This window comes from Mus musculus, chromosome 1, assembly GCF_000001635.26.
Source record: "Mus musculus strain C57BL/6J chromosome 1, GRCm38.p6 C57BL/6J".
NCBI classification, from domain to species: Eukaryota; Metazoa; Chordata; class Mammalia; order Rodentia; family Muridae; genus Mus; species Mus musculus.
Window position 1 is genome coordinate 145,164,599 of NC_000067.6, and position 23,435 is coordinate 145,188,033.

General features: G+C 38.5%; 2 pseudogenes; one reads left to right on the forward strand and one right to left on the reverse strand.

Annotated features, from left to right (window-relative positions):
- Gm6550 (predicted gene 6550) lies at positions 279-1,443 on the reverse strand (annotated as a pseudogene).
- Gm5262 (predicted gene 5262) lies at positions 19,277-20,492 on the forward strand (annotated as a pseudogene).

The following is a 23,435-nucleotide window of genomic DNA, read 5'->3' on the forward strand; positions in this document are numbered from 1 at the left end:
TAAAGAAAGAATTTCTTGAGGGGACAGCCAGGTTGATACACTGTTAACTTAAAAGAGAAGCACGAGTTCAAAGGAGATAACATCCTATGAAGAAGAGTAAATTAAACAAACTCTTATCACTAACCAAGAAGTCATTTGAAACTGATACCTTGTACAAAAAAGAAAAGCAGTGTTCCCCAAAGCAGAGACACTGAATGTATCAACTGAACTCTAGGACAGGCACTATGCCCAGCTACAGATGCTTAACACAAAACAGACTCAGTGCACTTGTATGCTTTGAGAAGTGTGTGGTCTCCATAGAAGCCCTACTACAGCCTGGATAGTAAAGTGCTAGGACACTGGGAAAACTTTAGAAGTGCAGCTCCTTCTGGGTTTCCCAGAGGGTATCTGCACTCTTCTTCAGGAGTCCCTCTTCCTCAGGAGTCAGTGTCATCTTTACAACATCCGAGGTTCCATTTTGTCCCAGGATACATGGGACACTGAGGAAAACATCACCATTGAGTCCACTGAGTCATTTAATCATGGTGGAAACAGGATACATCCACCTAAGGTTCTTCATTTTGGTCGCAGCCAAGTCTGCCACAGAAAGGCCAATGGCCCAGGATGTGTAACCTTTCAGCTTGATCACCTCCTACACACTGTCAAGCACTTGCTTGTGAACCTCCTTCCACTGCTCCTTGTCTGCATAAGTGCCCGGTTCTGGGTTCAGAGGCTTCAGGAAGACGCCGGCACATGTTCACACCACTCCACACAGGCACACCGGAGTCGCCATGTTCTCCCAGGACCCAGCCGTGACAGCTCACCGCTTGAACCCCCAGCCTTTCTCTGATAAGGTAATGGAACCGATCTGAATCCAGAGTGCAACTTCCAATAACTCAGCTTTTGGGAAAGCAACTGATTTTTCAAGCCACGTAGGTCAAGATATCCACTGGATTCGAGACAATAAGCAGCTTGTAGTGTGGACTGTGCTTCACAATGTTCGGAATGATGAACTTGAAGATGTTCATGTTTCACTGGACCAGATTGAGTCGTATCTCTCCCTCTTGCTGACGGCCCCTGCTGTGATGACGACCAGCTTGGAGTTTGCAGTTACGCAATTGTCTTTGCTAGAGACAAGTTTTGGTGTTTTAAGGAAAAGACTGCCATGCTGGAGATCCATCATCTCTCCCTTTAGCTTGTCTTCCATGACGTCAGCAAGGTCAAGCTCATCTGCCAAGTCTTTCCATAAGATACTGATGACAAAAGCCATGCCAACAGCACCAACCCCAACAACTGTAATCTTGTCCTAGGGAACCTGTTCTTCCTGAAGAAGATTCACAATCAGCTGGTCCTTGAGGATTGCCATTTTGGACTTTGAATCTTTTGAGACCACTATTGCACCATGCAGGGCGATGGGCGAACATCAGAAGCATGGCCTCGGCTCGGCAACTGTGGCTCCAGCACCAATGGATAAAAGTCTTCTTTAGCTCCTAGTTTGAAAGTATAGTGTTACTATCCATCATAACTGGGAAATCGGGGCATCAATAGCTTGTGGGAGCTTTTAACATTGAGCCCCAGTAAAGTACAGAGAGCAATGTACTGATGTACGCATGCTGGTATTCAGCTGACTTTTTCCTCATTCAGTGCAATCTTCCATTCTCTTTGTGAGATCAGGAAAAGCTTTGTGGTCTCACAAAGAGCATGCAGAAATGCACATCTACGTTCTGTTAATTGAAACAATCAGTGTTTCAATTACCTTTTTACTTTTATTCTGTGTTTGTGATTTATGACTAAGTACACATGTGATGCAATGCACGCATGTGTATGCCGGGAAAGTTGTGGAGTCAGCTCTTTCTGTCCACGTTCATATGGGTTCCAGGAACTAAAATTAAGTTCTCTTGCTTGGATGGAAAGTGCCTTTACCCACTGAGACATCTCCTCTCCCCCGCACAATATTATTTATATTAAAGAAATTCTATGTTTTGTAAAAATATACACAAGGTTAAATTAAGTGTACCAATGTTATACAATGGCAGTGAGGACACAAAAAGGATTTATTCATTATGCTCATGAGACACAGCATCTCCCACTTCCAAGATTTACTCAGTATGCACATTTGAACAACATTATTTATTGGCTAATTTTCAGAACTTTTAAGTGCACAATGGTAGTATAATAAGAACAAATGTATATGAACCTATAAATACCATGATTATTTCCTCTTATATTTTAAAAAGTATACTTTTGGAAAATTATGCTTTAATTTAAAACTTCATAGTCCTTGAACATATACATACTTCACCTTACCAGAGTGTACATGTGTTTTTATATAATTTTCTATAAGTATATAAGTATTTGAAATTTATTTAGTATTTGAGAATCTGAGATCTATAACCATACCAATGTATGTCTGTATAAGAGACAGAAATTTCTTAAAGAAAAAGCTTATTGTGAGACTGGAGAGAAATCTTAAAATCTTAACATCCTTTTTTGCTCTTCCAAAAGACCTGAGTTTGGATGTAGTACCCGATATGAGTTCCTAACAATCACCTGTTATTCCATATCCAGAAAATTGAACACTCTCTTCTATACTCAATGTGGAGGCACTAGCATGCATCTTTCACATGGAATCACACACACACACACACACACACACACACACACACACACACACACACACACACACAGGGATATATAATTAAATGAATATGGAAAACTTTCTGGGTATTTAGTTTTATTAATATGAATACACACATTACAAAAAGAAAGTTATAGAAACTGTAGCAAATAAACATCAGTCATAAAAGATGAAGATAGAAGAATAGAAAAAAATGAGAAGAAAGAGAACAGCCATTTCCTTAAAACAAGAGGGTTTGCTGGCATCTTCCTCTTCCTATCTATAGCATCTGGAATAATTTACACTTCCACCCAGAGTGCAAAGATGGCACAAGCAAAGTATGGGAACCCACATACCTTTATACACCCAGAACTTTTTAAAAGCACAACTCCAGGTAAGATTAACAGATAGTTGTAATAAAAACCCAAGATATAACAATGCTTTTATTAACTCTCAGATTAAAATAAAGTTTATGACACAAAATACTATCTTAAATAGAAATAACCTTGTTAAAAATCACAATGGAATTATCCCACCTAAAAATATTTGTGAATTACCATAGGAAAATACATCAATGTGTATAACAGAACCGTGGCTTAAATCTCTATCCAATTGTGAAACCATGAAAAACTTCATTGTATTATTGCTCTTCCTCAATATCATGAACTTCAATTAACTCCTGGAAGAATATTTTTCTTTTAAAATGACTTTCTGCATTCTTGCAAATATATAAAAGGATAAAAAAATGATGACTATTTCCCTAGTCAAGTCACTGCCAAAACTCACCTCAATATCTTCTGAATATGCCCACTCCCAAGTTCATGCTTTTTACAACTTTTTTTCTTTTTTTCATTTTTTATTAGAATTTTCTTCATTTACATTTCACATGCCATCCTGAAATACCCTATACCCTCCCCCCACCCTGCTCCCCAACCCACACATTCCTGCCTCCTGGCCCTGGCATTCGCTGGTACCAGGGCATATGATCTTCACAAGACCATTAATGCTGTTCATTTGTGCATCTACTGAAACATGGGAAACCTGCTGGTTTTTTACACCTTCAAAAAGAGAATCTCTGAACATCCCATGAACATCTATACAATAGAAAACTAAGGGAAAAAAGTGAAAGTAGTGAAGATGACTCAACAAACTATCAGAAACTTTGGGAAAATTAGTGTGTTTTGAAGAAAATTGGTAGTATCAGATCATTTTGCTAGTAAGGAAGACATGGATAAAATTCCATTAAAAATGTAGTTTGTAGTACATTTATTTCTGTAATTTTTAAAATTTTTTCTGTACTTTTTTACCTATAGCAAGACAGTAATTCCCATACTACATAAACACTTATAAGAAGACTCCTTTTTTATTATTGGGTATTTATTTCATTTACATTTCCAATGCTATCCCAAAAGTCCCCCACATGCACCCCCACCCACTCCCCCACCCACCCACTCCCACTTCTTGGCCCTGTTGTTCCCCTGTACTGAGGCATATAAAGTTTGCACTACTAATGGTCTCTTTCCAATGATGGCTGACTAGGCCATTGTCTGATTCATATGTAGTGAGCTCCACGGAGGTACTGGTTGGTTCATATTGTTGTTCCACCTATAAAATTTCAGATCCCTTTAGCTCGTTGGGTACTTTCTCTAGCTCCTCCATTGGGGGCCCTGTGGTCCATCCAATAGCTGACTGTGAGCATCCACTTCTGTGTTTGCTAGGCCCTGGCATAGTCTCAGAAGAGACAACTATATCTGGGTCCTTTCAGCAAAATCTTGCTAGTGTATGCAATGGTGTCAGCTGATTATGGGATAGATCCCCGGATATGGCAGTCTCTAGATGGTCCATCCTTTCCTCAAACTTCCAACTTTGTCTTTGTAACTCCTTCCATGGGTGTTTTGTTCCCAATTCTAAGAAGGGGCACAGTGTCCATATTTTGGTCTTCATTCTTCTAGAGTTTCATGCATTTGTCAAATTGTATCTGATATCTTGAGTATCCTAAGTTTCAGGCTAATATCCACTTATCAGTGAGTACATATTGTGTGAGTTCCTTTGTGATTGGGTTACCTCGCTCAGGATGATGCCCTCCAGGTCCATACATTTGCCTAGGAATTTCATAAATTCATCCTTTTTAATAGCTGAGTAGTACTCCATTGTGTAAATGTACCACATTTTCTGTATCCATTCCTCTGTTGAGGGGCATCTGGGTTCTTTCCAGCTTCTGGCTATTATAAATAAGGCTGCTGTGAACATAGTGGAGCATGTGTCCTTCATACCGGTTGGGACGTCTTCTGGATATATGCCCAGAAGAGCTATTGCTGGATCCTCCAGTAGTACTATGCCCAATTTTCTAAGGAACCGCCAGACTGATTTCCAGAGTGGTTGTACAAGCTTGCAATCCCACCAACAATGGAGGAGTGTTCCTTTTCCTCCACATCCTCGCCAGAATCTGCTGTCACCTGAATTTTTAATCTTAGCCATTCTGACTGGTGTGAGGTGGAATCTCAGGGTTGTTTTGATTTGCAATTCCCTGATGATTAAGGATGTTGAACATTTTTTCAGGTGCTTCTCTGCCATTTAGTATTCCTCAGGTGAGAATTCTTTGTTCAATTCTGAGCCCCTTTTTTTAATGGGGTTATTTGATTTTCTGTAGTCCACCCTCTTCAGTTCTTTATATATATTGGATATTAGTCAGTCCCCTATCTGATTTAGGATAGGAAAAGATCCTTTCCCAATCTGTTGGTGGTCTTTTTGTCTTATTGACAGTATCTTTTGCCTTGCAGAAGCTTTGCAGTTTCATGAGGTCCCATTTGTCTATTCTCAATCTTACAGTGGAAGCCATTGCTGTTCTCCTCAGGAATTTTTCCCCTACGCCCATATATTCGAGGCTTTTCCCCACTTTCTCCTCTATAAGTTTCAGTGTCTCTGGTTTTATGTGAAGTTCCTTGATCCACTTAGATTTGACCTTAATACAAGGAGATAGGAATGGATCGATTCCCATTCTTCTACATGATAACAACCAGTTGTGCCAGCACCATTTGTTGAAAATGCTGTCTTTCTTCCACTGGATGGTTTTAGATCCCTTGTCAAAGATCAAGTGGCCATAGGTGTGTGGGTTCATTTCTGGGTCTTCAATTCTATTCCATTGGTCTACTTTTGTCTGTCACTATACCAGTACCATGCAGTTTTTATCACAATTGCTCTGTTGTAAAGCTTTAGGTCAGGGATGGTGATTCTACCAGAGGTTCTTTTATCCTTGAGAAGAGTATTTGCTATCCTAGGTTTCTTGTTATTCCAGATGAATTTGCAGTTTGCTCTTTCTAATTCCTTGAAGAATTGAGTTGGAATTTTGATGGGGATTGCATTGAATCTGTAGATTGCTTTTGGCAAGATAGCCATTTTTACAATGTTGATCCTGCCAATCCATGAGCATGGGAGATCTTTCCATCTTCTGAGATCTTCTGTAATTTCTTTCTTCAGAGACTTGAAGTTCTTATCATACAGATCTTTCACTTCCTTAGTTAGAGTCACGCCAAGATATTTTATATTATTTGTGACTATTGAGGAGGGTGATGTTTCCCTAATTTCTTTCTCAGCCTGATTATTCTTTGTGTAGAGAAAGGCCATTGACTTGTTTGAGTTAATTTTATATCCTGCTATTTCACCAAAGCTGTTTATCAGTTTTAGGAGTTCTCTGGTGGAATTTTTAGGGTCATTTATATATACTATTATATCATCTGCAAAAAGTGATATTTTGACTTCCTCTTTTCCAATTTCTATCCCCTTGATCTCCTTTTGTTGTCGAATTGCTCTGGCTAGGACTCTCAAGTACAATGTTGAATAGGTATGGAGAGAGTGGACAGCCTTGTCTAGTCCCTGATTTTAGTGGGATTGCTTCAAGCTTCTCACCATTTACTTTGATGTTGGCTATTGGTTTGCTGTAGATTGCTTTTATCATGTTTAGGTATGGGCCTTGAATTCCTGATCTTTCTAAGACTTTAATCATGAATGGGTGTTGGATCTTGTCGAATGCTTTTTCCGAATCTAACCAGATGATCATGTGTTTTTTGTCTTTGAGTTTGTTTAGAATGGATTACATTGATGGATTTCCATATATTAACCCATCCCTGCATCCCTGGAATAAAACCTACTTGGTCAGGATGGATGATTGCTTTAATGTGTTCTTGGATTCGGTTAGCGAGAATTTTATTGAGGATTTTTGCATCTATATTCATAAGGGAAATTGGTCTGAAGTTCTCTATCTTTGTTGGATATTTCTGTGGTTTAGGTATCAGAGTAATTGTGGCTTCATAGAATGAGTTGTGTAGAATTCCTTCTACTTCTATTTTGTGGAATAGTTTCTGCAGAACTGGAATTAGATCTTCTTTGTAGGTCTGATAGAACTCTGCCTTAAACCCATCTGGTCCTGGGCTTTTATTGGCTGGGAGACTATTAATGACTGCTTCTATTTCTTTAGGGGATATGGGGCTGTTTAGATACTGAACAACACTCTTCTCAATGACACCTTGATCAAGGAAGGAATAAAGAAAGAAATTAAAGACTTTTTAGAGTTTAATGAAAACGAAGCCACAACATACCCAAACCTATGGGACACAATGAAAGCATTTCTAAGAGGGAAACTCATAGCTCTGAGTGCCTCCAAAAAGAAACTGGAAAGAGCACACACTAGCAGCTTAACAACACATCTAAAAGCTCTAGAAAAAATGGAAGAAAATTCACCCAAGAGGAGTAGACGACAGGAAATAATCAAACTCAGGGGTGAAATCAACCAAGTGGAAACAAGAACTTTTCAAAGAATTAACCCAACGAGGAGTTGGTTCTTTGAGAAAATCAACAAGATAGATCAACCCTTAGCTAGATTCACTAGAGGACACAGGGACAGCATCCTAATTAACAAAATCAGAAATGAAAAGGGAGACATAACAACAGATCCTGAAGAAATCCAAAATACCATCACATCCTTCTACAAAAGTCTCGAGTTTCATGAGTTTCACAAATTGTATCTTATATCTTGGGTATCCTAAGTTTTGGGGCTAATATCCACTTATCAGTGAGTACATATTGTGTGAGTTCCTTTGTGATTGGGTTACCTACTCAGGATGATGCCCTCCATGTCCATCAATTTGCCTAGGAATTTCATAAATTCGTTCTTTTTAATAGCTGAGTAGTACTCCATTGTGTAAATGTACCACATTTTCTGTATCCATTCCTCTGTTGAGGGGCAGCTGGGTTCTTTCCAGCTTCTGGCTATTATGAATAAGGCTGCTATGAACATAGTGGAGCATGTGTTCTTCTTACTGGTTGGAACATCTTCTGGATATATGCCCAGAAGAGGTATTGTGGGATCCTCCAGTAGTACTATATCCAATTTTCTGAGGAAGCACCAGACTGACTTCCAGAGTGATTGTACAAGCTTGCAATCCCACCAACAATTGTGGAGTGTTCCTTTTTCTCCATATCCTGGCCAGCATCTGCTCTCACCTGAATTTTTGATCTTAGCTATTCTGATTGGTATGAGGTGGAATCTCAGGGTTCTTTGATTTGCATTTCCCTTATGGTTAAGGATGTTGAACATTTTTTCAGGTGCTTCTCTGCCATTCGGTATTCCTCAGGTGAGAATTCTTTGTTCAGCTCTGAGCCCCATTTTTTAATGGGGTTATTTGATTTTCTGGAGTCCATCTTCTTGAGTTCTTTACATATATTGGATATTAGTCCCCTATCTGATTTAGGATAGGTAAAGATCCTTTCCCAATCTGTTGGTGGTCTTTTTGTCTTATTGACAGTATCTTTTGCCTTGCAGAAGCTTTGCAACTTCATTTTTCCCATTTATCGATTCTCGATCTTACAGCACAAGCCATTGCTGTTCTATTGAGGAATTATTACCCTGTACCCATATTTTCGAGGCTTTTCCCTACTTTCTCCTCTATAAGTTTCAGTGTCTCTGGTTTTATGTGGAGTTCCTTAATACACTTAAATTTGACCTTATTACAAGGAGATAAAATGGGTCAATTCACATTCTTCTACATGATAACCACCAGTTGTGCCAGTACCATTTGTTGAAAATGCTGTCTTTTTTCCACTGGATGGTTTTAGCTTCCTTGTCAAATATCAAGTGACCATAGTTGTGTGGGTTCATCTCTGGGTCTTCAATTCTCTTCCATTCGTCTACTTGTCTGTCACTATACCAGTACCATGCAGTTTTTATCACAATTGCTCTCTAGTCAAGCTTTAGGTCAGGCATGGTGATTCTACCAGAGGTTCTTTTATCCTTGAACGAATTTTTACTATCCTAGGTTTTTTGTATTTCCAGATATATCTGCCGATTGTCCTTTCTAATTCGTTGAAGAATTGAGATGGAATTTTGATGGGGATTGCATTGAATCTGTAGATTGTTTTTGGCAAGATAGCCATTTTCACTATATTGATCATGCCAATCCATGAGCATGGGAGATCTTTCCATCTTCTGAGATCTTCTTTAATTTCTTTCTTCAGAGACAGGAAGTTCTTATCACACAGATCTTTCACTTCCTTAGTTAATTTTATATTCAGCTACATCATTGAAGCTGTTTATCAGGCTTAGGAGTTCTCTGGTGGAATTTTTGGATCACTTATATATACTATTATATCACCTTCATAAAGTGATATTTTGACTTGTTCCTTTCCAATTTGTATCCCCTTGATCTCCTTTTGTTGTCAAGTTGCTCTGGCTAGAACTTCAAGTACAATCTTGAATAGGTAGGGAGAAAGTGGGCAGCCTTGTCTAGTCCCTGATTTTAGTGGAATTGCTTCCAGCTTCTCACTATTTACTTTGATGTTGGCTACTGGTTTACTGTAGATTGCTTTTATCATGTTTAGGTATGGGCCTTGAATTCCTGATCTTTACCTTTATCATGAATGGGTGTTGGATTTTGTCAAATGCTTTCTCTGCATCTAAGGAGATGATCATGTGCTTTTTGTCTTTGAGTTTGTTTATATACTGGATTGTGTTGATGGATTTCCGTCTATTGAACCCTCCCCACATCCCTGGGATGAAACCTATTTGGTCAGGATGGATGATTGTTTTTTTGTTTTTTGTTTTTTTTGTTTTTGTTTTTTTTTGTTTTTTTTGTTTTTTTTTTTTTTGTTCTGAGTTCTTTTTTTTTTTTCCATTTTTTATTAGGTATTTCGCTCATTTACATTTGCAATGCTATACCAAAAGACCCCCATAGCCACCCACCCCCTCTCCCCTACCCACCCACTCCCCTTTTATGGCCCTGGCGTTCCCCTGTACTGGGGCATATAAAGTTTGCGTGTCCAATGGGCCTCTCTTTCCAGTGATGGCCGACTAGGCCATCTTTTGATGCATATGCAGCTAGAGTCAAGAGCTCCGGGGTACTGGTTAGTTCATAATGTTGTTCCACCTATAGGGTTGCAGATCCCTTTAGCTTCTTTGGTACTTTCTCTAGCTCCTTCATTGGGGGCCATGTGATCCATCCAATAGCCGACTGTGAGCATCCACTTCTATGTTTGCTAGGCCCAGGCATACTCTGACAAGAGACAGCTATATCAGGGTCCTTTCAGCATAATCTTGCTAGTGTATGCAATGGTGTCAGCATTTGGAAGCTGATTATGGGATGGATCCCCGGATATGCTAGAGTCTACATGGTCCATCCTTTTATCTCAGCTCCAAACTTTGTCTCTGTAACTCCGTCCAAGGGTGTTTTGTTCCCACTTCTAAGGAGGGGCATAGTGTTCACACTTCAGTCTTCATTTTTCTTGAGTTTCATGTGTTTAGGAAATTGTATCTTATATCTTGGGTATCTTAGGTTTTGGGCTAATATCCACTTATCAGTGAGTACATATTGTGTGAGTTCCTTTGTGAATGTGTTACCTCACTCAGGATGATGCCCTCCAGGTCCATCCATTTGGCTAGGAATTTCATAAATTCATTCTTTTTAATAGCTGAGTAGTACTCCATTGTGTAGATGTACCACATTTTCTGTATCCATTCCTCTGTTGAGGGGCATCTGGGTTCCTTCCAGCTTCTGGCTATTATAAATAAGGCTGCTATGAACATAGTGGAGCATGTGTCCTTCTTACCAGTTGGGGCATCTTCTGGATATATGCCCAGGAGAGGTATTGCTGGATCCTCCGGTAGTACTATATCCAGTTTTCTGAGGAACCGCCAGACTGATTTCCATAGTGGTTGTACAAGCCTGCAATCCCACCAACAATAGAGGAGTGTTCCTCTTTCTCCACATCCACGCCAGCATCTGCTGTCACCTGAATTTTTGATCTTAGCCATTCTGACTGGTGTGAGGTGGAATCTCAGGGTTGTTTTGATTTGCATTTCCCTGATGATTAAGGATGTTGAGCATTTTTTCAGGTGCTTCTCTGCCATTCGGTATTACTCAGGTGAGAATTCTTTGTTCAGTTCTGAGCCCCATTTTTTAATGGGGTTATTTGATTTTCTGAAGTCCACCTTCTTGAGTTCTTTATATATGTTGGATATTAGTCCCCTATCTGATTTAGGATAGGTAAAGATCCTTTCCCAATCTGTTGGTGGTCTTTTTGTCTTATTGACGGTGTCTTTTGCCTTGCAGAAACTTTGGAGTTTCATTAGGTCCCATTTGTCAATTCTCAATCTTACAGAGCAAGACATTGCTGTTCTGTTCAGGAATTTTTCCCCTGTACCCATATCTTCAAGGCTTTTCCCCACTTTCTCCTCTATAAGTTTCAGTGTCTCTGGTTTTATGTGAAGTTCCTTGATCCACTTAGATTTGACCTTAGTACAAGGAGATAAGTATGGATCAATTCGCATTCTTCTACATGATAACAACCAGTTGTGCCAGCACCAATTGTTGAAAATGCTGTCTTTCTTCCACTGGATGGTTTTAGCTCCCTTGTCGAAGATCAAGTGACCATAGGTGTGTGGGTTCATTTCTGGGTCTTCAATTCTATTCCATTGGTCTACTTGTCTGTCTCTATACCAGTACCATGCAGTTTTTATCACAATTGCCATGTAGTAAAGCTTTAGGTCAGGCATGGTGATTCCACCAGAGGTTCTTTTATCCTTGAGAAGAGTTTTTGCTATCCTAGGTTTTTTGTTATTCCAGATGAATTTGCAAATTGCTCCTTCTAATTCGTTGAAGAATTGAGTTGGAATTTTGATGGGGATTGCATTGAATCTGTAGATTGCTTTTGGCAAGATAGCCATTTTTACAATGTTGATCCTGCCAATCCATGAGCATGGGAGATCTTTCCATCTTCTGAGATCTTCTTTAATTTCTTTCTTCAGAGACTTGAAGTTTTTATCATACAGATCTTTTACTTCCTTAGTTAGAGTCACGCCGAGATATTTTATATTATTTGTGACTATTGAGAAGGGTGTTGTTTCCCTAATTTCTTTCTCAGCCTGTTTATTCTTTGTGTAGAGAAAGGCCATTGACTTGTTTGAGTTAATTTTATATCCAGCTACTTCACCAAAGCTGTTTAATAGGTTTAGGAGTTCTCTGGTGGAATTTTTAGGGTCACTTATATATACTATCATATCATCTGCAAAAAGTGATATTTTGACTTCCTCTTTTCCAATTTGTATCCCCTTGATCTCCTTTTGTTGTCGAATTGCTCTGGCTAATACTTCAAGTACTATGTTGAAAAGGTAGGGAGAAAGTGGGCAACCTTGTCTAGTCCCTGATTTTAGTGGGATTGCTTCCAGCTTCTCTCCATTTACTTTGATGTTTGCTACTGGTTTGCTGTAGATTGCTTTTATTATGTTTAGGTATGGGCCTTGAATTCCTGATCTTTCCAAAGCTTTTATCACGAATGGGTGTTGGATCTTGTCAAATGCTTTTTCTGCATCTAACGAGATGATCATGTGGTTTTTGTCTTTGAGTTTGTTTATATAATGGATTACATTGATGGATTTTCGTATATTAAACCATCCCTGCATCCCTGGAATAAAACCTACTTGGTCAGGATGGATGATTTCTTTAATGTGTTCTTGGATTCGGTTAGCGAGAATTTTATTAAGGATTTTTGCATCGATATTCATAAGAGAAATTGGTCTGAAGTTCTCTATCTTTGTTGGATCTTTCTGTGGTTTAGGTATCAGAGTAATAGTGGCTTCATAAAATGAGTTGGGTAGAGTACCTTCTACTTCTATCTTGTGAAATAGTTTGTGCAGAACTGGAATTAGATCTTCTTTGAAGGTCTGATAGAACTCTGCACTAAACCCATCTGGTCCTGGGCTTTTTTTGGCTGGGAGACTATTAATAACTGCTTCTATTTCTTTAGGGGATATGGGACTGTTTAGAAGGTCAACTTGATCCTGATTCAACTTTGGTACCTGGTATCTGTCCAGAAATTTGTCCATTTCGTCCAGGTTTTCCAGTTTTGTTGAGTATAAGCTTTTGTAGAAGGATCTGATGTTGTTTTGGATTTCTTCAGGATCTGTTGTTATGTCTCCCTTTTCATTTCTGATTTTGTTGATTAGGATTTTGTCCCTTTGCCCTCTAGTGAGTCTAGCTAAGGGCTTATCTATCTTGTTGATTTTCTCAAAGAACCAACTCCTCGTTTGGTTAATTCTTTGAATAGTTCTTCTTGTTTCCACTTGGTTAATTTCACCCCTGAGTTTGATTATTTCCTGCCGTCTACTCCTCTTGGGTGAATTTGCTTCCTTTTTTTCTAGAGCTTTTAGATGTGTTGTCAAGCTGCTAGTATGTGCTCTCTCCCGTTTCTTCTTGGAGGTACTCAGAGCTATGAGTTTCCCTCTTAGAAATGCTTTCATTGTGTCCCAAAGGTTTGGGTACGTTGTGGCTTCATTTTCATTAAACTCTAAAAAGTCTTTAATTTCTTTCTTTATTCCTTCCTTGACCAAGGTATCATTGAGAAGAGTGTTGTTCATTTTCCACGTGAATGTTGGCTTTCCATTCTTAATGTTGTTATTGAAGATCAGTCTTAGGCCATGGTGGTCTGATAGGATACATGGGACAATTTCAATATTTTTGTATCTGTTGAGGCCTATTTTGTGACCAATTATATGGTCAATTTTGGAGAAGGTCCCGTGGGGTGCTGAGAAGAAGGTATATCCTTTTGTTTTAGGATTAAATATTCTGTAGATATCTGTCAGGTCCATTTGTTTCATAACTTCTGTTAGTTTCACTGTGTCCCTGTTTAGTTTCTGTTTCCATGATCTGTCCATTGATGAAAGTGGTGTGTTGAGGTCTCCCACTATTATTGTGTGAGGTGCAATGTGTGCTTTGAGCTTTACTAAAGTGTCTTTAATGAATGTGGCTGCCCTTGCATTTGGAACGTAGATATTCAGAATTGAGAGTTCCTCTTGGAGGATTTTACCTTTGATGAGTATGAAGTGTCCCTCCTTGTCTTTTTTGATAACTTTGGGTTGGAAGTCGATTTTATCCGATATTAGAATGGCTACTCCAGCCTGTTTCTTCAGACCATTTGCTTGGAAAATTGTTTTCCAGCCTTTCACTCTGAGGTAGTGTCTGTCTTTTTCCCTGAGATGGGTTTCCTGTAAGCAGCAGAATGTTGGGTCCTGTTTGTGTAGCCAGTCTGTTAGTCTATGTCTTTTTATTGGGGAATTGAGTCCATTGATATTAAGAGATATTAAGGAAAGGTAATTGTTGCTTCCTGTTATTTTTGTTGTTAAAGTTGGCATTCTGTTCTTGTGGCTGTCTTCTTTTAGGTTTGTTGAGGGATTATCTTCTTGTTTTTTCTAGGGCGTGGTTCCCGTCCTTGTATTGGTTTTTTTCTGTTATTATCCTTTGAAGGGCTGGATTCGTGGAGAGATAATGGGTGAATTTTGGATGATTGTTTTAATGTGTTCTTGGATTCAGTTAGTGAGAACTTTATTGAGGATTTTTGCATCGATATTCATAAGGGAAATTGGTCTGAAGTTCTATATCTTTGTTGGGTCTTTTTGTGGTTTAAGTATCAGAGTAATTGTGGCTTCATAGAATGAGTTGGGTAGAGTACCTTCTGTTTCTATTTTGTGGAATAGTTTGTGAAGAACTGGGATTAGATCTTCTTTGAAGGTCTGATAGAACTCTGCATTAAACCCATCTGGTCCTAGGCTTTTTTTGGTTGGGAGACTATTAATGACTGCTTCTATTTCTTTAGAGGATATAGGACTGTTTAGATCGTTAACCTGATCTTGATTTAACTTTAGTACCTGGTATCTGTCTAGAAACTTGTACATTTCATCCAGGTTCTCCAGTTTTGTTGAATATAGCCTTTTGTAGAAGGATCTGATGGTGTTTTGGATTTCTTCAGGATCTGTTGTTATGTCTCCTTTTTCACTTCTGATTTTGTTAATTAGGATGCTTTCCCTGTGCCCGCTAGTGAGTCTGGCTAAGGGTTTATCTATCTTGTTGATTTTCTCAATGAATCAGCTCCTCATTTTGTTGATTCTTTCAGTAGTTCTTCTTGTTTCCACTTGGTTGATTTCGCCCCTGAGTTTGATTATTTCCTGCTGTCCACTTCTCTAGGGTGAATTTGCTTCCTTTTGTTCTAGAGCTTTTAGGTGTGTTTTCAAGCTGCTAATGTGTGCTCTCTCTAGTTTCTTTTTTGAGCAATCCAGAGCTATGAGTTTTCCTCTATCAGCAGACTTGAGAGACTAGCTCTCTCCTCTGAGTTTCATTGATCAGAGCACTCTCTTCAGGCAAGCTCTCCTCTTACAGGGAAGGTGTACAGATATCTGGTGTTTGGACCTCCCTCCTAGCCTAAGATGAAGGCCCAAAACAGGACCTGTCCCAGAAGATGTGTTGTTTTGGCATGTCACAGAAGCTGTTAGCTTCTGTAGTCCACACTCTCACCTGTGCAGACTACTTTCAGTGGAGTCTCAGAACCAAGATGTCTCCCGCCTATGCTGAGGCAAAGCCCTCCTGGGCCGGGTAGACACCTGTCCTCTGGCCAGGAATGTGGCTGGATGTCTGGAGCCTGAAAAGGGGGCTGTCTCAGAAGCTCTGTGGCTTCTGCCTGTCTCAGAAGCTGTTAGCTTCTGTAGTGCACACTCTCACCTGTGCAGACTACTTTCAGCAGAATCCAGGATCCAAGATGGCTCCCGCCAATGCTGAGGCCAAGAAGACTCTTTAATTTCAAATTTATAATGTTGATCATTTCCTGAGCCTCCATTAAGGAAAAGACAAGGTACAGTGGATAGATGAAATATTGTCCACACATATGAAAATAGAATTGTCTCCAACATATAATGAATTCTTAGAGCTCCATAAATTACAAAACATGAAAATAATAGACAAAATACTTAAATAGATATTTCACTAAAATAACTTTATAAAAATCTATAAAGCCATGAAAATAGGTTCCAAATGTTATTCACCATATTCACTCAATTGTTGGAGTGGATGTGATGAAGGAATTATATCACTGGTGTGGTCTTTGAGGTTTCAAATGCTCAAACCAGGCCCAGTGTCTCTCTCTCTCTTCTTCCTGCCTACTGATCCAGATGTGGACTTTTTGGTTTCTTCTCCAGTAGGATGATTTCATTTGTGCCACCATGTTTCCCCTCCTGATGATAGTGGGCTAAACCTCTGAATCTGTACACAAGCATCAATGAAATATTGTTCTTTATAATTGTTTCTGTGGTCATGGTTTATCTTCACATTAATAGAAAACCTAAGACAGTAATTTAGATGTGATATGCACTTGCTAACATTTTTTTCTGCATTTATAAAATGAATACAGGTAATAACAATCATCTTCCCCCATTAATACACTTTGATTAAAACAAAACAGAATCTCTACTGGTTTTATATTTGAATTTATTATGTTTTAGTTTTTTGCATGTATATGCTTATATAAATATTATTTTTAGATATTAGTTTTTATAATGTCACATACTAATAAACTATGTCATATGTTACAATATTAAAATTCAGATAGAATTTTGTATACTCTTAGTGATGGAAGAATACCTAAAGAAATAAAAAATATGTATTACTTCATTATCATAAACATATTCTAGTACGTGAAATATTGTAAGTTATACTAGGTAAAAGTATCCTAACTTTCCTCCTTTATTCCATGCTATAGAAAATTTCAGGATTCAAACTATGCAGATTATAGATCTTATTCATATATGCATGATCCTAAATAAGCTCAGAAGAATATTATTCAAAACCAGTCACGCTAATGTTCTCTGTGATTGTGGCAGCATTTCCTCCAAAATTTCTCTTTATAGGTTATCATTACCTGTTGAACACTTGTTTCCTTTGCTCTCTATTGTTCAGTTCTGTGTTGCTTTATTTTTTGTTTATTTGATTGTTTGCTTTTGTTTTGGACTTGGTCTATAAGCCATAATATCTCATTTTGAATGTAAGCACTGACAGATGTTTACCTGACATTTTGGGAACTGAGAAATTTAATTAAGTCAAAGAAGAAACACATATTTCTCAACTTAGAGTAAAACTGTCATTAGCTAGGAAATTCCATTTGATGAGGAACATGCCCAAGGTCACAGTAACATTTATTGATACCCAAAATTATGATCCATTGCTCTGTTGCACAGATCTTCAAACATATAGGGCTGTTGACACACTTGCAACACTTATAATTTAAAAGTACCTAGTGTTAAATTGACTTGGTATTTCCTATAAATAAGTTTCTACCACTTTAGATAACATTAATACAAGTTTCCTACAAAGAGAAGATGAACATATAAATTTTGAACAGTGTAATAAATTGAATTATATACCTTGGGTTTTGATATTAAATACTTTTAATTGCTAAGTAACAAATAAAGCAATTTATCTTCCAGAAAAACATACAGATTTTTTTAAATGATACTAACAGTAAAAGTGTAATGATCCCAAACTCCAGGTTCTTGTGCATTGTAGGAAATGCTAACATTCATCATGTTAGGAAAAACAAAGAACTTAATCAAATCAGGTCATTCCCAGAGTTATACAAAGTGATCTAGAGTACTAAAAGTTGCAAACATTCAAAAATACATTTCAAGAGCACTCAAACAATAACTGAACCAGCACTGAGTAAATTGATAATCACATTTTATAGATTACATCTATTTCGTGCTTGTTGGATTTGATTGTAAAATATACTGTGCATTGTGGTTTTATGAAGATAATGGTCTTTAGATTTATTTTTGTATGTCATTATTGACTCTTATTATTAGGATGGTGCTATTCTGTTAAGATATGACTAGAATTCTTTCTGCATTTTTATATTAAAGATATAATCATCCAGTTATATAACTTATTCTATAAACATTAAGTAGAATTCACTAGTTAAACTATATGGAGCTTATATTAGTTTATTTCCCAACATTATAACCTGAAGCCAGATACCATGTAATAAAATAAGGATTATGGGATTTACAATCTGGTGGCAGACAGCCAAGGGCTTATTAGATCAATCTTTCTGGCCTCTGGCACAAAACTGATAAAAGAAAGAACCTATGGATACCAACTGGAATTCTCAAAGTACTACATTATTCTGCTCTAAAAGATGCACTATACAATTTAATTACCATGTAGTCTCAGTCACCTAATGAAGATCTTAGCATCTCAACCTGAATATTATGTCCAACAACTATAATCTTAGAGTTTGGGAGGTTAAGCCAGGGATATTTTGAGGTTGAGATGAGCAACAGCTCTACAATGATTCAAGTATAGACTCAGGTACATACTGACATGACTTTCAGAGTGGGCACATAATTACACTGCATCTGAAGTTGATATTCTAAACTATGGAAGATTTAGCAGTTTTCTTTAACTATGAAAAGAATATTACCTATTGATTAAATTTTCTTAATAGAAAAATCTATAATGAATCATCAATATTTTCCTAAAAGACTTTATGTTTGATTGTTTTAAAATTTAAATACTATGATATGTATGTGGACACAAAGTTATAGAGTTTTCTTTCCTTCATTGAGTTCCCATGGATTACAATAATTAATCTATCATTTTAAAGACTTGAACTCTATATAAATATAGATAGGTAATATATATGTGTATCTATATTTATTTTGATTTTTCAAATCATATGCTATTTTATATACTGTAATATAAATATATATTTGATTAATATGCAAGCTATTATAGTAACTCATTCCAATTAGTATCTAGAAAATAAAATATCCTACAAATAACTCACCTTATAAACAATTAAGCATATGAATAGATATTTCCTCGAGAAATCATACAACTGACAGATATATAAAAAGGTTCTCTCCAACAAATCATTAGAGAAATATTACTCAAAATTACAAACTATCATCTCACCTCTTTTAGAGTCTTGATTATTAAAAATACAATAGATAGTGATTTTTGAAGAATTCAATATGGAGCAAAAAGGAGTCCTACTATATTGCTGGAAATAGAAAGTAGAATTATCACTACGGAAATGAATAGAGAAGATAACTTGAAAAACAAAGACAAGACAATCAGATGCTGCAACAATTTCTCTTGAATCTGAATAGTAAAAACATATTAATTCAGTTATTTTGCTTTCATATTGAGAACAATATTATTTACAATAACCAGGATATAAAAAATACACTTAAGTGTCCGTTGACAGATGAATGGGTAAAGAAACTGTAGTACAATAGATGTAATAGAATAGAGTACGGGATCTCTGCTCCTCCCTTTTCCAGAGACAGCGGCATCTTCTGGTACAGTGCCATCCTCATCCCATACACAAAATGATGAAGGTCAGTGTGAACGGATTTGGCCATATTGGACTCCTGGTTACCAGGGCTGCCATCTGCTCTCCACTTGACATAGTGGAGATTGTTGCTATCAACGACCCCTTCATTGACCTCAACTATGTGGTCTGCATGTTCCAGTATGAATCCACCCATGGCAAATTCAACAGCACAGTCAAGGCCGAGAATGGGAAGTTTGTCATTGACAAGGAAGCCTATCACCATCTTCCAGGAGCGAGACCCTGCTAACATCAAATGTGATGAGACCAGTGCTGAGTATGTCGAGAAGTCTACTCGCATCTTCATCACCATGGAGAAGGCCGGGGCCCACTTGAAGTGTGGAGCCCAAATGGTCATCATCTCTGCCCCTCTGCCAATGCCCCCATGTTTGTTATGGGTGTGAACCATGAGAAATATGACAACTCACTCAAGATTGTTAGCAATGCATCCTCCACTACCAACTGCTTAATTTCCCCTGGCCAAGGTCATCCATGACAACTTTGGCATCATGGAAAGACTCATGACATCACCGCCACTCAGAAAACTGTAGATGGCCCCTCTGGAAAGCTGTGGCGTAATGGCCGCGGAGCTGCCCAGAACATCATCCCTGCCTCCACTGGTATTGCCAAGGCTGTAGGCAAGGTCATCCCAGAATTGTACAGTAATCTCACTGGCATGGCCTTCTATGTTTGTACCCCTAATATATCCAATGTGGATCTGACATGCCTCCTGGAGAAACCTGCCAAATATGAAGACATAAAGAAGGTGGTGAAGCAGGCATCTCAGGACCTACTGAAGGGCATTCTGGGCTACACTGAGGACCAGGTTGTCTCCTGCGACTTCAACAGCAACCCTCACTCTTCCACCTTTGATACCTGGGCTGGCATTGCTCTCAATGACAACTTTGTGAAGCTCATTTTCTGGTATGACAATGAATACAGCTACAGCAACAGGGTGGTGGACCTCATGACTAACATGGCCTCCAAGGAGTAAGAAATCCTGGACCACCCACCCCAGCAAGGACAATGAGAGCAAGAGAGAGACCCTCGGTTGCTGAGGAGCCCCTATCCCAACTCGGCCCCCAACACTGACCATCTCCCTAACAATTTCCAACCCAGACGCCCATAATAACAGGAGGGGCCTAAGGAGTCCTCCCTACTCTCTTGAATACCATCAATAAAGTTCGCTGCACCCCCCAAAAAAGAATAGAGTACGATTCCACTTTTAAATACTTGCCATGTGAAAGAAAATGGAAAGAGTAGGAGGATGCTGTTCTAAAAGATGCTAAAAGAAAAATATAGTGGGATATCCTTTATATGTAGAATCTAAAAGTAGTCCAAAAAAATTGAAACTTGGGTGACAAAAATAATGTTTACTAGGAAAGAGACTGGGAAAATGAGAAAGCTGAAAGTAGAGGTGTAGGTCAAGAGGCACAAACTTGTATGTGTGCAGCACAAACAAGTCTAGAGGTCAATGAAACATGACTACTGTTACTACAGCTGTATGTTTAAATAGCTTTTATTTCATTTATTTTTTTTTAATCTTGTTTTATACTCCAGTCATTATTCCCATCCAGATATGCTTTCCAACTGTTCCTCATTCCATTCTTCCTCCCCTCTCTCCAAGAGTATGTCCCCACCCACACCCACACCCACTCCCACTCCACCAGACCTCCCCACCACCTGGGGTCTCAAGTGTCTCTAGGGTTAGGTGCTGTTTCTCTCACTGAGACCACACCTGGCAGTCCTCTGCTATTTATGTGTCAGGGGTCTCATATCAGCTAGTATATGCTGCCTGGTTGGTATGTCAATGACTGAGAGATCTCAGGGGTCCAGGTTAGTTGAAGTAGCTGGTCTTCCTATGGGGTCACACTCCTTTTTAGCTTTTTGCAATATTTCCCTAACTCAACTACAGAGGTTTTCTGGCTTCTGTACATTGGTTAGGTGTAGATGTCTGCATTTGACTCTTCATCTGCTTGTTTGGCCCTATCAGAGGGCAGCCATGCTGGGCTTCTGTCTGTAAGCACACCATAACATCAATAATAGTGTCAGGCCTTAGAGCCTTCCCTTTGGGATGGAGCCCTATTTGGGCTGGCCACTGAACCTCCTTTCCCTCAGGCATTTCTCCATTTTTGTCCCTGTACTTCTTTTAGACTGGGTCAGTGTTTCTGACTGTGGAAACTCCATCACTCAACTTGACACCTGCCTTTTTACTAGAGATAAGCTCTACAAGTTACCTCTTCCTACCTTTGGGCATTTCATGTAAGGTCCTTCCCTTTGAGTCCTGAGCATCTCTGACCTCCCAGGTCTCTGGTATATACTAGAGGGTCCCCAAACCTCTTACCTCCTGAGGTTGTCTGTTTCCCTTCTTCTGCTGGCTCTCTGGACTTCACTCCTGCTCCTCTCAAATACCAAAAAGTAGATTTTACTTTCTCTTCCCATCAACAAAGCAGACAGCGTTAAGAATTTTATATGTCTATTTACATTGTGCTAATAATTATTTTATAAAACTTAAATACATACCAAAATAATTAAAATAAGAATTAAAAACATTAAAACAAAACTTTCAGCTTCACAGTACTTATTCTTTTTTAAACCATCCTTCCATTGTGTAGTAGGGATGATAACAATTTGGTGAGAATACCATCTAGTTCATTTTAACTTATGCAAGCTTCTACTGGCACATCCAAACTGCACTCTCCTATTTTTGACAGCAATAATTTTGTGATCTTATCCTCACTCACATCTGTCTGTTGGTGTGTATATGATTAGATTTTTAGCCATTTTATTAATTTTATCTCTCCAAAGAAAAGTATTATGGCTTACATTTTCATTAAAGCTCTCGTTGGTTTGTGACTGGTTTCCAATGGAGATGAGATGATGAACATTTAGGTTTTTTTCAATGTTGCTAAAAGTATTTCGCTCTGTGAACATCCCAGATTTGTCCCTCCTTTTTGAAACTGTCAGTCTCGGATTAGACAGTTTGCATCATTTCCATGTCTGACTGTGACATAATTATTGCTACCACTATGAGGTACTCACACTGAGTTGGATCTTTACTCACTGTCTTAACAGATTTATTTTTGTGTGAGTGGATATTTTGTTTGAATCTCTGTTTTTGTACCACATGGGTGTCTGGATGCAAAGAGATGGTCTTAGACCCCATCGAGCTACAATGAAGGTTGTTGTGAGCCACCACATAGGTCCTAAACAGTAACAATTCTCTAGAGTGCTGAACCTTTCTCTAACCCTCTCACTTCACTTCCTTAGTCATCCACAACAGTACTTACCAGATCACCTGCAAGTTCTACATATAGTTCTAGGAATTTCTATGATATTTTATTATTTTGCTTTGCTACTAAGATATGTACAAAACTTCTAATCATCAGATCATAGCCAATCATTATGTTTTATTGAATATTTTCTCCATTTTCATTACAAATTCTATCCCCCAAATCCCCTATACCCTCCCTCCACCCTGCTCCCCAACCCACCCACTCCTGCTTCCTTTTCCTGGCATTTCCCTGTACTGGGGTATATAATCTTTTCAAGACCAAGGGCCTCTCCTCCCATTGATGTCCAACTAGGCCATCCTCTGCTACATATTCAACTAGAGACACAAGCTCTGGGTGTACTGGTTAGTTCATATTGTTGTTCCTCCTATAGGGTTGCAGACCCCTTTAACTTCCTGGGTATTTTCTCTAGCTCCTTCATTGGGGACCCTGTGTTCCATCCTATAGATGACTGTGAGCATCCACTTCTGTATTTTCCAGGCACTGGCATAGCCTCACAAGAGACAGCTATATCAGGGTCCTGTCAGCAAAATCTTGCCACTTAGCCAATCATTATTATTGCATTTTTGTTAGAAGCTATTTTAATAGCCCTGCAAACTATAATCCCATTATGTTTTGATTTGCATTTCCCTAGTGAGTCATGAGGTGAAACATGTTTTCACATATTTACTTCTCATTAGTTTATCTGCCTCTTTTAAATAAAGGTCTAATCAGATCATTTTTTTAAATTATTCTCTCATAGATCTGTTTAATCTATTCAGATACAGTTTTTCCTTGCTCTCTCTGTACACTCCTCTTTCTCCCAGATCGACTTGACCTCTGTTTTCTTCAGAAAAAAAATCACA